We start from the raw sequence: 15367 nt of genomic DNA on the forward strand, positions 1-15367 counted from the left end.
TTAAAGCCCCTTCTTCTTCTTCTTCTTCTTCTTCTTCTTCTTCTTCTTCTTCTTCTTCTTCTCCTCCTCCTCCTCCTCCTTCTCCTCCTCCTCCTCCTCCTCTGACACTTTCTCCACAAAAACCCACTCTTTACCACTGAATCAAAGCAAATGGCAATTCTCAGAAAACCTGATTTGCCATTTGTTGTGTTTCAGCTTTAAAGAGCAGGTTTTTGCGGGGAAAGCTCCAGGGCTTAAAAAAGGGCGGGGAAAAAGAAGTGCTGGAACTCACCACGAACAATGTCCTTGTTCTCTTATAATGGCAATGGCACCCACCTGAGAGGCACCAGAACTGAGTTCTGGCAAGTTCTGGCTGAAAAAAGCCCTGGCGCTCAAACACTGAACTTTAAAGTGTGGACCTATGCCCAGAAAGCACAAGGCAAAAGGTAAGCATGGATAAGTTAGGTCCATTAGCATCAATGGATCTATTCTGAGCAAAGCTTAGTTACACCACATCCTCTGCCTTTTAAGCTTCAATATAGGTACTAACACCTTTTTATTTGCAGAGCTTTTGGTTTAAAGGTCTGTCTCCCTGTTTTATACTGAATTGTTTTGCCTTGCTCTTGGTTTTAATATATGAATCTGATTTTAGTAACTTGAACTGTCTTGCAGTTTGAACTATTTCAGTGCATCTTACTGGAGGGAGGTGCTTACAAGCTGTTTATTTTACAAAGAAAAGAAGACTAGAGTGGTTTTTTTAAAAAATAAATCAGCTTTGTGGAGATGTGCTCTTGAGAGTGTTCCATCCATCTGAAAATATGCTTAATAACACTATAAAAGATGTGGGTTTTACCGCTGGCTACAGAGAACCTAAAGAAAATGGCACAGCTGTCACTTCTCTTATTGAGCTATTAATAGATTCTTTTCTTAACCCCCACACTGTCTGTACAGCTGAGCTAATACAGCAAAATAACCTTTCATGAATAATTGTTTGAATTTGTAAACAATTTTATTTTGCTTGCATTCACTCTCCCGCTTGGCGGGCTCGGCAAATTCTTCCCAAATGGATTTTTAATAGAACCCACACCCCTGCACACAGTGCGCAATGAGCTCCTCTGATAACTTTGCTTAATGCTCAACTCTGGCTGCCAAATTATAAAATGAAAACAAAATAAGACCTCCTATCCGTTGGGTTCTGTTGCTGGGCATCCTTGGATCAGACGGGATACCATGAAACTTGATAACTGACACTTTCAGGTTGGTTAACATGGTCAGCTGAGGTTGCAAGCAGCTGCTGCAAAATACTGGGTTTTGGGGAGTCCACCATCAGCAATGCATCTTGGACCAGACTCCAGCCAGTTCAGGGTCCAATGCAAAACACATCTAGGCTTATGGGCAGTGCTGGTCTTGCCTAGAAGCCTCTAGGCCTTGGAACATTGCAAATGGGGATGCAACTATGGTGTGGCATGACCTCCAGGCCCTCCTTGCGCTACCTATTTTGTGCTACTCAGAGCTGGCCCAGCCATGATACAAATGAGGCCATTACTTCAGGGGGCAGAACAGCACCTCACCCAAGTGGAGAAGCACCGCTGTTCCCAACTTAAAGTAGGAGAAACTCTATGGTTTCAAAATTTCCAGGAACTTTGAATCTCTGAGATATATGGGAATCCATGTGCCAATTACTAATCCAGGGGTTGTGCACCTGCTATACCTTTAATGCACATTGTGTCAGGAGTTCAGCCTACACTCGAGTAGGACACTGGCAGAGACACATGCCCAGCTGGCATGTTCTCTCCCTCCTGGTCGATCGTTCGGGAGCTTCATTAGCTTTCTTCAGCCCGAAAATCACAGCGACTAATGCCAACCAACACCAGCACACTTAGGGATCCGCAGAGTTTGCACAGCATTGCGTGACAGACCTCAGCAACTCAGCATTTTGGCTAATCTACTTTATTTACTTATAAACACACACACGGAGCACTGCAACATGGCTCCCTCTCTCTCTAGCATCAGACAGCAAAGAGAAAAAGAACAAAGGACAATAGTCCCACTTCACGGAACACAGTAACACAAACATCCTGTCTCTGTCACTTCCCACTCTGTGGAGTCAAAACATATACCATCATGTGAAAGACAAAAATCCCATGACTGCAATCATGGAGCAGGAATTCTAACACACTGAAGCACATTCTTTACCTCATGGGATCCTGGGCATTGCTGTTTGTTAAGGATTACTGGGAATCGTAACTCTGTGAGCGGCAAGCTACAGTGCCCAGAATTCTTTAAGAGAAAGAATGTCCTTAGAATGTCCTTTAACAGTATAGCATATATACAGTCTGGATCAGCGTGGGAAGGAAATTCCTCTTCTGGCTGGCTCTGCCTTGCAGCTGGGGAAGTCCTGCCAGAGGCAACACCATAATGGTGGCGGCTGCACTATATGAAGGAAGTATCTGGTGTCTGAACAGTGCAACATTGGTGGGGTCTTGGAGGGGGAGGAATCACTTGTGGGTGGAACATATCCGGCCCCTGGGACTGGGGTTACCCACCCCTGCTATATACAGTCACCTGGGATTAAGTCCCATAGTGGGAACATGTATAGCATTGTGCTGTAAATGTCCGGATGATTAGACCCAGTGCTGCTTCTTTTTTCTTTCTTTTTTTAAAAAAAGTTTAGGGGTACTCTCATTTTGACTCAAGAAAATCACCATTTCATAGCTCCAATCGGGAAAAATAAATACAGTAAATGGACAAAAGTACAAAGAACATGCATTACCTCATATTACACAGCTGACAGCTCACAGTAACCTCCATATTGGCGTGAAGTTGGGTTCTGTCTGAAACTCAGGAAACACAAGGAAAGGAAGTTACCATCAGAGTTGGTAACAACAAAACTGACCAATCACTGTGCTAGATTCCAACTCCTACTTCATACATTAAATGCTCGCTTCTGTCTGAGACTCAGGAAACATCGTGACAGGAAATGAGGCTGCCATCGGGGGTAGCAATGGAACTGACGATTCACCGTGCTAGAGAAGAAATTTAAATATATATATATATATTAGTTTCTTCTCCTGATAGAGTCACAAAATGTTTAGGGGTACGCGTCTCCCTGCGTCCCCCCAGAAAAAAGCAGCTATCAATAGGATGGCAAAAGAGGACAGGGCTTTGCACCTTGAATAGTTGTGCAGATGCGGGACTTTCAGCAGTATCTGGCCACCCTCATTATAGACCTCCAACTACTGTAGGATTGCCAATGACTTCAGGCCAGCCCCAGCACTGTACACATAACAGCAGGTTCATCTTTAGATATTAGCAGGGGATAATGTTTGTCTCTATGCTTCGCCTGCTAATGCCTGTAAAACCACTGGTACTGATAAAGAGAGAGAAGCAATGGCCAGTGGAAAAGTGAGCATCGCCACTTTATTTCCTTGCAAATTTACTGGAGTCTGAGCATATGTACCTTTTGGAAGCAGAGTTAGAGACCATTTGGTTTATTTAGCCCAGTGTTGTCAACTCTGAGTGGCAAATTCAGCAATCCAAGGCCCCTGGCAAATGTCTTTCCTGGCTCTGCTGCCTGGCAGGATCAAAACCCTAAAAGGAAGCAGAGAGAAGCAGCTGCCTGAGGTGCAAGATGCAACAGTGTGTGTGTGTGTGTGTGTGTGTGTGTGTGTGTGTGTGTGTTTTGTGGTAGTGGTGGTGACAGCTCCATCTGTATCTTTTGAGCCTCCTAGTCCTTATCTTCTGTTGTAAGACACAGTTGCCCCTAAGCCAGCCTGCTTCTCTTATGTGTCAGGGTGGACACTGCCCCATCCTGATCTGAAGTAAGGGCTATCACCAGACTGTCACTATTTAGTAGAAGGAATTCAAATCATGCTGGAAAGTTAGTTGTGTCCTGCAAATAAATAAGAATAAATGCTCAATGAAGATGGGCCGATCCACTTACCTTTTGCCCCACTCTTTCCAGGCACAGGCCCACACTTTAAAGCTCTGGGTCTGAGCATTAAAACATTTTTATTTTTTGCCTGGAGCTTTTCCTGTGTAAACCCACTCTTTAGTTCTTAATCGGAGGAAACACCAATTTGTTGTTGTTGTTGTTTGCAGATTGAAATAGGTCATCTGGAGGAGATCTAGTATCCTTGTCCCTCAGTTCAGGCAGCAAAGGGAGGAATTCAAAATCACACTAAGGCTATTGTTCCATCAGGGCAACCATTTTGTTTTTTGTTTTATATATATATATATATATATTTATTAAAATTTTTAAACATAAATGCAGAAATAAAAACAATGAAACATATATCATAACATATTTTCTTAGCTTCATTGGACTCCCTCACGTCTCCCGCTCCCACTTGCATCATTGTCAATTCTTACCCGCAATTTATCATCTTGTTTACATTCTTATATCCCATTCATTTAAAATATAATCTAATAATCCTCCCAAGGGTTTATGTTTTTTCCTCAATCTCACTTGTCATCCTAATTCCATCTAGTTTAGTGGTGCTCAATTATTTATGATCTAGCATCCTTCTTAACATTCAACCAAATTACAATGCTTTTTAAAATAAATCTTAAATTTCTTCCAGTCTTCTTCAACCTTCTCTTCTCCCAGGTCTCGGATTCTGCCGGTCATCTCGGCTAGTTCCATATAGTCTATCAGCTGCATCTGCCACTCTTCCAGTGTGGGTAGATCTTGGGTTTTCCAGTGTTTAGCGATAAGTATCCTTGCTGCTGTTGTTGCATACATAAAACATGTTCGGTCCTTCCTTAACACCTTCTGGCCGACAATACCCAAAAGGAAGGCCTCTGGTTTCTTAGTGAAGGTATACTTAAATACCTTTTTCAGCTCATTATATATCATTTCCCAGAAAGCCTTCACTCTAGGGCAAGTCCACCAGAGGTGAAAGAATGTTCCTTCATTTTCTTTACATTTCCAACATTTATTATCAGACAAATGGTATATTTTGGCAAGTTTAACTGGGGTCATGTACCATCTATATATCATTTTCATTACATTTTCCTTCAAAGCATTACATGCAGTGAAGTTCAACCCAATGGTCCACAACCTTTCCCAGTCCTCAAACATAATGTTGTGCCCAATGTCCTGTGCCCACTTTATCATAGCCGATTTAACCATTTCATCTTGTGTATTCCATTTTAACAGCAAGTTATACATTCTTGAAAGTACCTTAGTCTTAGGCTCTAACAGTTCTGTTTCCAACTTCGATTTCTCCACCTGGAACCCTAACTTTTTGTCATTTTTAAAAACTTCTTTAATCTGAGCGTAGTGTAGCCAGTCTCGCACTTTATCCTTCATTTTCTCCAAACTCTGCAATTTCCAATTGTCTTCAGGGCAACCATTTTGGCTTGCCGTGGTGGGTTGGGGGAATGATCCATTCTCTCCTCCACCTGCACACTGCTCTGGGAGTTCTCCTAACCCCACCCCAAGCAATTAGAGGGTGCAGGATGAAGGTAGGGAGCCCTGTCATGGAAGTGGAGGTCCTTGCACTGATGGGGCTCATTAGTGGAATTCCACCCCCAATGTCCTTGGGCGAGCCTTATACCTAAGATCCATTGCACTGGCAATTCCTAGGACCAAACTGGGACATCTAATACTCAACAAATACGTTCTACCACTCATCCATGATCCTTCCCCCATTTCAAGGAGGAGAAGAGCACATGCCTTGCATTTTCATTTAGAAAGAATCAGGCAGTAAGCGTGGAGGTCAGACTCGGACCTAGGGTAAGACAGCTTTCCATGCTTAGTATTGTTATAGGATGGGGGCTACTTTGGGTACCATCTCTGAAGTCCATCCAGGTCTGTGCTTTTATAGCTGTAAGATGGGATTCTGTAGTAGAAGGTGACTGCTGAAGGGGCTAAACCATTTAATGTCCCTAGCTAAGTCTCTTAGGCATCCTTTTTACATGACTAAAGAGTTATTCAAGTACAGGTGTGTTGCCATAGAAGCAACTAGTTAGTGGTGCTTCCTAGGGGTGGGAGAACAACAGACCAGGGGTTAGTATTGCCTGGTATTGCCTGAAGCTAGGAAGACAGAGAGGTTTGACTTGCTCTCTGTGTCAAACCAAAGGTAAGGCTTGTAGTTGCCGGGGAGAAACGACTAGGAAACCTAATGGGGCAGTAAGATCCATTGAAGTGTCAATGTTGTGAACCCTTCCATTTTATGCTCAGGTTGTTCTATATATGTAAATAAAACCATCTATCACAAAGACACCACAGTCTCTGACAACCTTCATTCCAAGGAATCCCAATATGAAGTATGTACTGGCTCCCCTACAGCATCTCATTGCTCAAAGATTGGGGTGCACATAGCAGAATGTTTGTTAGCTTTTAAACCAATTTTACAACAAAGCAAGGCCCTTGGGTACAAGCAGCTTGTGGCCTAAGCTTATGCATGTTTACTCAGAAGTCATTCTAATTGAAAGCAGTTGGATTTGCTTCCAGATAAATGTGCACTGGATTAAAATCTTTAATGAAGGATAGAGGGGTTCCGAATGATATTCCAGTTTAGAGCACTGAGGCTCCGGGGATCTTACCTAGCAACTTTGCTTCATGTAAATTAATTGTGCGTGAGGTTAACTCAGGATAACAAGCCTGAATTATCAGGCTTAGAAACTGGGGGAACTCAATTATGTGAGCTTGTTGAAAGATCTCACCCAAATTTCAGGAGCTGGGCATTTACAGTATGATACTTGAGTCCTTCAGAAATCCATCTGGAGGTCACAGGCCTTTGTCACAAGCTGTGCCAGCTTCAATTCTGCAGAACAATAATTAAAAATAACAAGAAGTGGTGTCATTTCTATGATGAGAAACCAACAAACAGAAAGAGGCTGTATTCAGTTTCTCTGAATACAGACAAGTTGCAAGATTAAGGGCACAATATTCCAGTTACTTTCCCCATGCCCAATCACTGGTGGTAGCACTAATTTTTCCTTCTCCAAATCCTCTTTCTTGATAGAATCCACCCCACCCCCGCTTTCTGTAAATCTTAATATTTTTGTTTGCCAGAATTATTCATATATTGAACTAAAAGTATTGGCTGTGGGACTCATCCCATCTGCTTCTCCCTCTATGGAAAAAAATATTATTTAACTTAAGGTGGCAGTTATGTAATTTAGTTCTTATGTTCCATTATTAATGAATTTTATCATGAAATATTTAGACTCTTCCCCTGTTCTGCCTTTTGGAGCCTTGGTCGTAATTATGTCAGATCAAATTTTCTTCTTTTTTGAAGAGGTATTTATTAACAAATCTGTCCTCTGTGGCCCTGACACAAGACGTTTAAAGCTGCAATCCTATGCTCACTTACCTGGAATGAGCCCAGTTTAACTCAGTTTGATTTACTTCTGAGTAGATATGCCCTGGATTGTGCTTTAAATGGAGCAGCAATCTGTTCTATTTTTCTTGGAGCTCTTTCGATATTCCAGGTTTTGAGAAGTTGACACACACACACACACACACACACACACACACACACACACACACCTTTCCACACATTATTCATATATTGAACTAAATAGCCATGTTCAAATATATAAAAGGATGTCATATACAGGAGGGAGAAAGGTTGTTTTCTGCTGCTCCAGAGAAGCGGACACGGAGCAATGGTTCCAAACTACAAGAAAGAAGATTCCACCTAAACATTAGGAAGAACTTCCTGACAGTAAGAGCTGTTCGACAGTGGGATTTGCTGCCAAGGAGTGTGGTGGAGTCTCCTTCTTTGGAGGTCTTTAAGCAGAGGCTTGACAACCATATGTCAGGAGTGCTCTGATGGTGTTTCCTGCTTGGCAGGGGGTTGGACTCGATGGCCCTTGTGGTCTCTTCCAACTCTATGATTCTATGATTCTACATACACTTTGATGACTCCTCACTTGCTCAGCTCAAAAATTAATTCGGAGAACCCTGGAGTTGAAAGGTACCTCAAATATAATCTAGTCCAACTCACGATGCAAGAAACTCACTAATACATCAATCTTGCTGGGTAGCCATCCAGCCTCTGCTGAAAGACCTAATAAGGGAGAGTCCACCACTGTCCAGTTCAGCCAGTTCCACTGCCAAATGGGTTGTACCATCAGGAATTTCTTCCGAATGTTTAGTTTAAATTCATCTTCTTGTACATTGAATTCCTTGGGTCCAAGGATTGCTTGAACCCTCTGGAGTAACACAAAACTGATGCTGCTCACCTTACCTGCCAGTTCCCCCTTTCCCAAAGTTATTCTCTTTCCAAAGAGTACAGTAGACAGCTTTACAAAGCCCAGGAAGTGCCACCTAAGACCTCACCCTGGCTATGCAGAGCTGTCGAACATTTGCAGCTGGAGACTATGAGCATTGCCACCTGGAAATATTTGTGGAGTCAGGAAAAGCACCCATTTGAAAATGAGCATGCTCAAAGGGGAACTGTGCTTCACAGCCGGGGCAAGACATTTCATGACCTGAGACAGAGCGGCTGGCTCACACGCTGCTGCCTCTTCCTCTTCCTCCATCTTTTGATTTTGCTACGGCTTAGGTGGCTGAAGTGCAGGTAGGGTGAGCATCTCTAGGGTCTGGGAAACTACCATCTTGGAAGGATCCTTCCAGAGTGAGGCATTATCATAGCTGTCAACTTTTCCCTTTACTTGCAAGGAATCCTATTCGGAATAAGGGGATTCTAATAGGTTGTGTTATATTCTGGATTATGTATGTTTTAATAGATTATGTCTGAATAGGATGAGAGTGTTGGAGATACGTGCAAATGTGTATGTGAATCCGGTCTTGGGTGTTTGATTTTCGTTGTTGTGTATACTGTGTATATACGGACAATGACAATAAATTTATCTTATCTTATCTTATCTTATCTTATCTTATCTTATCTTATCTTATCTTATCTTATCTTATCTTAAAAAAAGAAAAAGTTGATAGCTATCGGCAATGTAGATGAGGTGGCCATGAAGAATACCTGCATTGCTGCTGCTTTGCCCCAGTACCAGAAAATCTAAAGTATTAGACTATGAAGTTTTTATTCCTTCATTCCTTCATTTCATGATTTTCAGTTTTATACATTTCAATAGTTTTACAATCTTTTTAACATTTCAGAACTTTACTTCCTTCCCCCTCTTTCTGCGGTTCCTTAAGTTTATTTTTAATATTTTCTCTATATCCAAATTAACTTAATCTGCTCATTTATTCATCTGCTTTAAATAAAACTGCAGGTTATTACAATAATCCTGCCAGTGTTCTTACCTGTTTACAGTTTGTTTGTAAATATTCCATAAGCCATTTCCATTCTTTTATAAAAAGTTTATCTTGATTACTTATTTTCCCAGTAAGTATCGCCATTTCTGCATATTCCAGAAGTTTTTGTATCCAGTCTTCTTTTGCTGGGACTTCTGCTTCTTTCCATTTTGGGGTGAGTAACATTCTTGCCGCTGTAGTCACATACATGAATAAATTTCTATACGGTTTGGGTAGTTCTGTCCCTATAATTCCCAAAGGTTTTAACCCTGTGCTGCTTTAAACTGTAAAGAGTACTTGCTGTAGGAAAAGGGTCCTAGTCCCATGTTTTGTTAGCCCAAAAATGGAAAATGAGCAAGGTCTCAACCAAAGATGAATGGCAACTTAAACTGATGGAATATGCGCAGCTTGCAGATCTAACTTATAGAAAAAGAGAACAAAAAGAACATTTGTTTAAAGAAGATTGGAAAATGTTTATTGAATATATGAGGGGAAATTGTGTACACTTGAAAATGTTGGCAGCATTAAGAGAAATTCTACAGTGTAAATAAATTTCAATGGAAGTAATAATGGAATACTGAATGGTTTAGTTTATATAAAATATGCAGGGATTTATGCTATGCAAAATGAACCATGGAAAGAGAAGAAGTGAAGACATTGATATTTTAAAGTTGTCTAAATGAATATTCTAGATTGTAAAACAGAAATTTTAATATTATATATAACAGAGAGAGAGAAATTGGGGAAGGAAAAGGGTCTTAGTCCAACCTTTGCCCTAACATAATTGCTTTTGATATGCTGGCAATTTATTTTGTGGAGAAACAGTCTCATCAAGTGAGCCCCTGTTCTCCTCTCCCTGGCAGTCCAAAGTGGGACGGTTTAGGCAGGTGGAGATTTTACTATCTGGTGTTGGAGGGAAGGGAACATGGACGCAGCTCAGAGAGCTTCGTGCTGATGACCTCAGCTCTAACGCTTCCCATGATGCAGCCCCTCTAGCCATGCCATTGCCTGTCTCTCCCTTGGTTTTCTTCTGGTGTGATTATTCTCACTCCTGTTTGCCCACACAGATGGAGCTCAATGGATCCCTAATAGCGTACTTTACTTAATTAACGTGCAATTAGCTTAATGAATATTTTAACCTCATTATGTAGTTACTCATCTTTATCTGTTGCATAAGCCTGGTGCCCAGCCCTGGCCCATTACAAAGACAAGCCAAATTAGGTTTTCATTCAGCAATCACTTCCAAAGAGGAACCTGCTTCAACGGTTGCTTCTCTTGGTTTGGTGAGGATGCAGTGAAGGGACAGGGGGCATATAAAGAGAAAGGAAGCTACGTAGGGAGGGCAGGGAAAATATCAAGAAACTCGCTGCCCTGGTCTGTCTCCACCCTACCTTGCCACCCCAAAAATGCAATCCAACGTATTTTTTAATGCTCATGAAAGTGAGTAAATCACCTCAACACAAACCATGTGTTGGTTGTTATTATATCATTAAAAACAAACAAACCAGGCACGAGGATGGGAGAATTTTCATTAGGATCTAATTTGTTGAGTGAAACCACTGAGTGGGGTCATCTGGAGTATGTTGTCAGCAATATTCTGATGGCACACTGCTCTACTTATTGGCCTGATTTAAAACCCTGCAGGCAAAAATGGGCAACATTTTTTCCTTACTTTTGCTACATCTGAGAATCAATCAAATATTATTATTATTTTAAGGGGGGTATATAATTGATACCATTATGATTTTAGGTGAGTGGCAGGTGTGTGGCCTTCTCTACCTGTCAAAGTTGGCTTGTGAGCAGGAGGGAGAAAATGATCCAGCCCACTGCCTGCATCCCATTCCCCACTGCTGCTGTAAATATCGTCACTTTCCTTCTGAGAACCTGCCGTTCCTTAACATAGATTTGGGGCATCTTTGAGAACACAGCAATGAACTCACTTTAAACAGCAATACAACATTTGTCTTTGTCTTCCGTTCTGTTAAAGTGGAGTAAAAGGACCGAAAGAGAGAGAATTTCAAATCAAAGCTTTTCAATCACTTTCAGCCTCTGAGGTAGGTTTGAATTTGTTCTCCTCTTGCTGCTAATTTTCTTTTTCTCATAAGGTCACTTGTTGATGCTGTCTGTACATGTTGTGTTATGCTTCAAGGAATGTGGGTTGCCGTTGTGTAGGGCTCCATCCACCAAAAAACACCACACACAAAGACACCACAGAAAGTATTTCTGGCACAGTTAATTCTGGTCCCCTCTGCACCTTAGCTCAATTTGGGTTGGGGATGGATGACTGGTTGGACATGGAATTTAGAGGAGGGTACAATTCTTTATCTTCAACTATTTAGTATTTAAATTACAGAATTGAGTAATCTTTTTTTTTTTTACAAAAGTGATTTACAAACATAAATACACAACACACACACATTAAAACCAGCATAAGAAATGGAATTGTGGGGAAGGGATCTAAAGCTCTTTCATATTTTTAAAAGACGGGACTAAAACACCCCACCTACACAAAGATGCCACAGGTATTTAAAAGCCAAAGGGCCTGGTGGAAAATAAATGTTTTTGCCTGCTGTCTAAAGACAAGCAATGATGGTGCTAGATGAGCTTCCCTGAGGAGAGCAATGCTCGAGTGAGGAGCCACCACTGAAAAGGCCCGTTCTTGTGTTGCCAGGACCTCCCATGAAAGGCGTGCACAGAGAAGGCCTCAGATGACGGTTGCAATTCCCCCCCCCCAAAAAAAAATGTTTCAGAGCCCAATGCTATGGGAGTCCCCCTAAGTTCAAGAGGCCATTTCCCTAGGTTAGTGTTGTCAAGGAGCTGGAAAAGTGCCTGTGAGGCAGTGTGGAGTAAGGGGGAAAGTTTCCAGATCAGAAGAAGGGTTTTTTTTTTTCTAGATAAGCTTGAACCTCAGTATAACTTTTTCTTGCTATAATGCAGGCTTCAGTTTGAATGCTTTGTGGGATACTGGTAATTGCATGGAAGCCAGGACATTAATTCTGGAAACATTTTCATTCCCAAAACCTGTCCTCCTTGTCACAGCATTAATGCTATTTTACACAGTGGGAAATGTTCTTTCTTTGTTTCACAGTGAGCATACTAAGTTTAATGTACCAATAAGGTGGGATAAATCTATGCCCAGATATGATTCTCAAGAAGATATTTTGCCCTTCTCCAAACAAGCTACAATTTATGCTAAACCGGGTGGCAGTAGTCTTTCTATGAAGGAGAGAGAGATTCATTTGGTTGGTTGGTTTTCAATAGCATATTCAGGAGTCCATAGAGTTTTGCTGGCCTTGATTTTTTTTTAAACAGTCACAACTCACCTCTTCATTCTATTAGTATCTATATATTGCACACAGCTAGCAATCATTAACATACAAGTGAAAAAATTAAAACTGCATATTCAAATGGCAAAGTAGAAACCAGAAGAAATGCATGAAACAAAAAAAGAAACTTCCAGCAGCAATGACTATGACTCTAACCAGAGCACTATACAAATCCACAGATATGACAGAGAAACCCTGCTTTAGCCAGCCACTTAAAAGTCAACAGGGTGCTGCTGCTGGGACGATCCTGCCCCACAGAGCCACCCCCTGCATTTCTCTTGGAATGGACACATGAAGCATCTGCTTTGTGTGCAAAACATCTCATGTTCAATCCCTGGTTTCTCTAGGTAGGGCTAGGAAATATTCCCTGTCTAAAATCTTGGGGCGCCACTGCCAGTCAGTGTAAACATTACTGGGCTAGATAGACTCAGTAGAAGGTGGCTTCTTTATTTCGTAAGTGGCCTATGTAAGTTGACTGCAAATCAACTTTAAAATCTACTTTATATTTTAGAAAGTTGTTTATCTGTTCTCTATGCACTTCGACAACACTAAAGATGTTGTAACCAAAGTTTGCATGGTGGTTTTTGAGATCAATGAGAAGGTTTTTGTCTACGTCTGGGTACAATTGGATGCCACTTTGAATCACGATAGTGGACTTTCTAAGCTGCACTGTTTTTATCTGTTGATCTCAGAACTGCACTGATTGTTTTGGTTTCTTCGAATTCTCAAGCAATACCGGGCACTTTCCAAAACCAAATGATGAAACCAACTAAGGGTAAAGAGCATTTCCAATCACCACCACCAACTTGCAGCAGTGAAGAAAATCGGAGGCTATTTTTTGCCATTTACAAACCTAGATTTGCCCTGAATTTATTGAATTTAAGGTCAAACTAATGATGATCCTAAATGGGATCTACAGTACAATCCCATGCATGACCGCTCAGACATAATACCTATTCAGTTCAATGGGTTTTTCTCCCAGGTTAGATTGCAGCCATAGCATTTTAGATCGGATGCAGAATTAATGCTGTATTGATGCTGCTTTTATTCATAGAAGAAATGTAGCCAGATCTTCATAAATACACACACAGAGAGAGGGGGGGGGAATATCTTTTGGCATATTATTAGCCCCTTGCCACTGCCTCTCTGATGGTTTGAATGTGGAGGAGGCCGTCAGGCTTCCCACCTTTCTGTCTGTGGAAACTCACTTGTGTGAGCTCTTCCCTGTCTCTGTGGGAATCCTTGCAGAGAAAGAGCAACGGACATCAAAGATCTGTACAGAAAATCTCCAGTAAATATGCCACAGGAAAGTGAAGAAAGCAGCTAGCACTGTTTCCTTCAGGCTACATTTTTTGTTTTTTGTTATTGTTGTTTTGAGTCAGCAAGGTTAACCAGAGAAATAGAGCAGAAAGTTGAGATTATTGGGAACAGCTGCAGCCAGATTTTCAAAGCCTTCCCAAATACTTCAAAAGAAGAACAAACTTTATTTACACAATGCACACTGTTGCCTTTTCAACCCAGAAATGGCACTGCCAAGAAGGAAGAGAAATGACATAATATAGGAGAACAAGCAATATACGTGTGTGTGTGTGTGTGTGTGTGTGTGTGTGTGTGTGTGTGTTCTGAGAGTGTTCTGAGATGCAGGCTTCTGTAAGATAAAAAATAAAATAAAATAAAGATTGCACCTTTCCCTCTCCACCCTGTGGCAAATAACAATAATAAAAAGTCATCCTGTAAGGTGAAAAGTGCATGCTGTTTTCTTAGTATAGGCTTGGGTTTTGACATTTTTACAAATCATAAATTCAGCTCTGGATTGACCCAGGACCCAGACTTCCAGGGCCAGTTTCGTGAGTTGTGAAAGGTTTCCTTTGACAGTGTTTAGCTCCACCTCAGAGCCTGCCAAAAGTTCTCTAGTGAGTGGTCATCGGCAATTAATTCCACTGTGCCTACCTGTTTAGAAGCATTTTTCTTTCAATGAAAACTCAGAGCCCCCCTAAATTAAGAGATAATTGCTTGGGCATGCCTCGGGACCTGCTGCTCTGTATGTCAGAACAGGGCCTTTCAAGCAAGACAAAGAAAGCAAGAGAATCCGGGGGCCACAAACCAAGCCTATGAGGAGGCCTTCCCCGTCATTCCTGGCTCTCTCTCTCTCTTGCCTCTCACATGCCCCTCTCTTCCTCCTCTCTCCACTGGTTGAAAAGTTTTTATTTCTGGCAAATGAGGAGGAGGAGGTATGAGACACAGAATCACTTAGGTTGGAATGGATATTGTTTTTCCCTGCCTCATAAGGAAAAAGTATTTTTTCCCCTGCATCACAATCATGAATTCACGGGTGGATGGTGTGCAGCTGCTATTTAGTGAGCAGAAAGCAAACAGGCAAAGACCAGCCACATGATTAACATCACACCTAATTTGGCACCATGCCTTAAGGAAAATCAGGCCACAGTTTCTCCTGGCCCATTCCCCCAGTACTCTCTCAGACTGCAGCTGCTGTACCAACAATAATTTTCAATGTAGAATTGCACCTCACTGAGACTGTACCACATGAGGGGAAGGACTATGGCTGAGGGGTGGAGCCTTTGCATGCAGAAGGTCCCATGGTATCTTCAGGTTGGGCTGGGGGAGACTTCCTGTCTGAAACCTCAGAGAGCCCCTGCCAGTATAGACAGCACTGAGCTTGATGGACCAACCGTCTGACTCAGTAAAACAGCAGCTTCCTACTTAAAATAAATCTCCTTATACGACACAGTGTTTCTTGGTTCAAGATAGAAGATAGTGCAATTCAGTGCCTTCATAGTTTGCTCCTTTGTCAGTTGAGCTGCTTTGAGCCTGTGGT

The 15367-nt window shown here is 41.7% G+C and overlaps 1 long non-coding RNA gene across 1 annotated transcript in view; it reads right to left on the minus strand.

Annotated features, from left to right (window-relative positions):
- The window catches only part of LOC307212284, a 49675-nt gene extending 46153 nt beyond the window's left edge, over positions 1-3522 (minus strand). The window contains exons 1-2 of the long non-coding RNA XR_013836938.1: positions 3440-3522; positions 2753-2813 (exon numbers count right to left, since the gene is read on the minus strand). This is a non-coding gene — a long non-coding RNA (uncharacterized lncRNA). The remainder of the gene's footprint in view (positions 1-2752; positions 2814-3439) is intronic.
- Positions 3523-15367: the final 11845 nt, after the last annotated feature.

Source organism: Podarcis cretensis, assembly GCF_951804945.1.
Source record: "Podarcis cretensis genome assembly, chromosome: 3".
In the NCBI taxonomy this organism is placed as follows: Eukaryota; Metazoa; Chordata; class Lepidosauria; order Squamata; family Lacertidae; genus Podarcis; species Podarcis cretensis.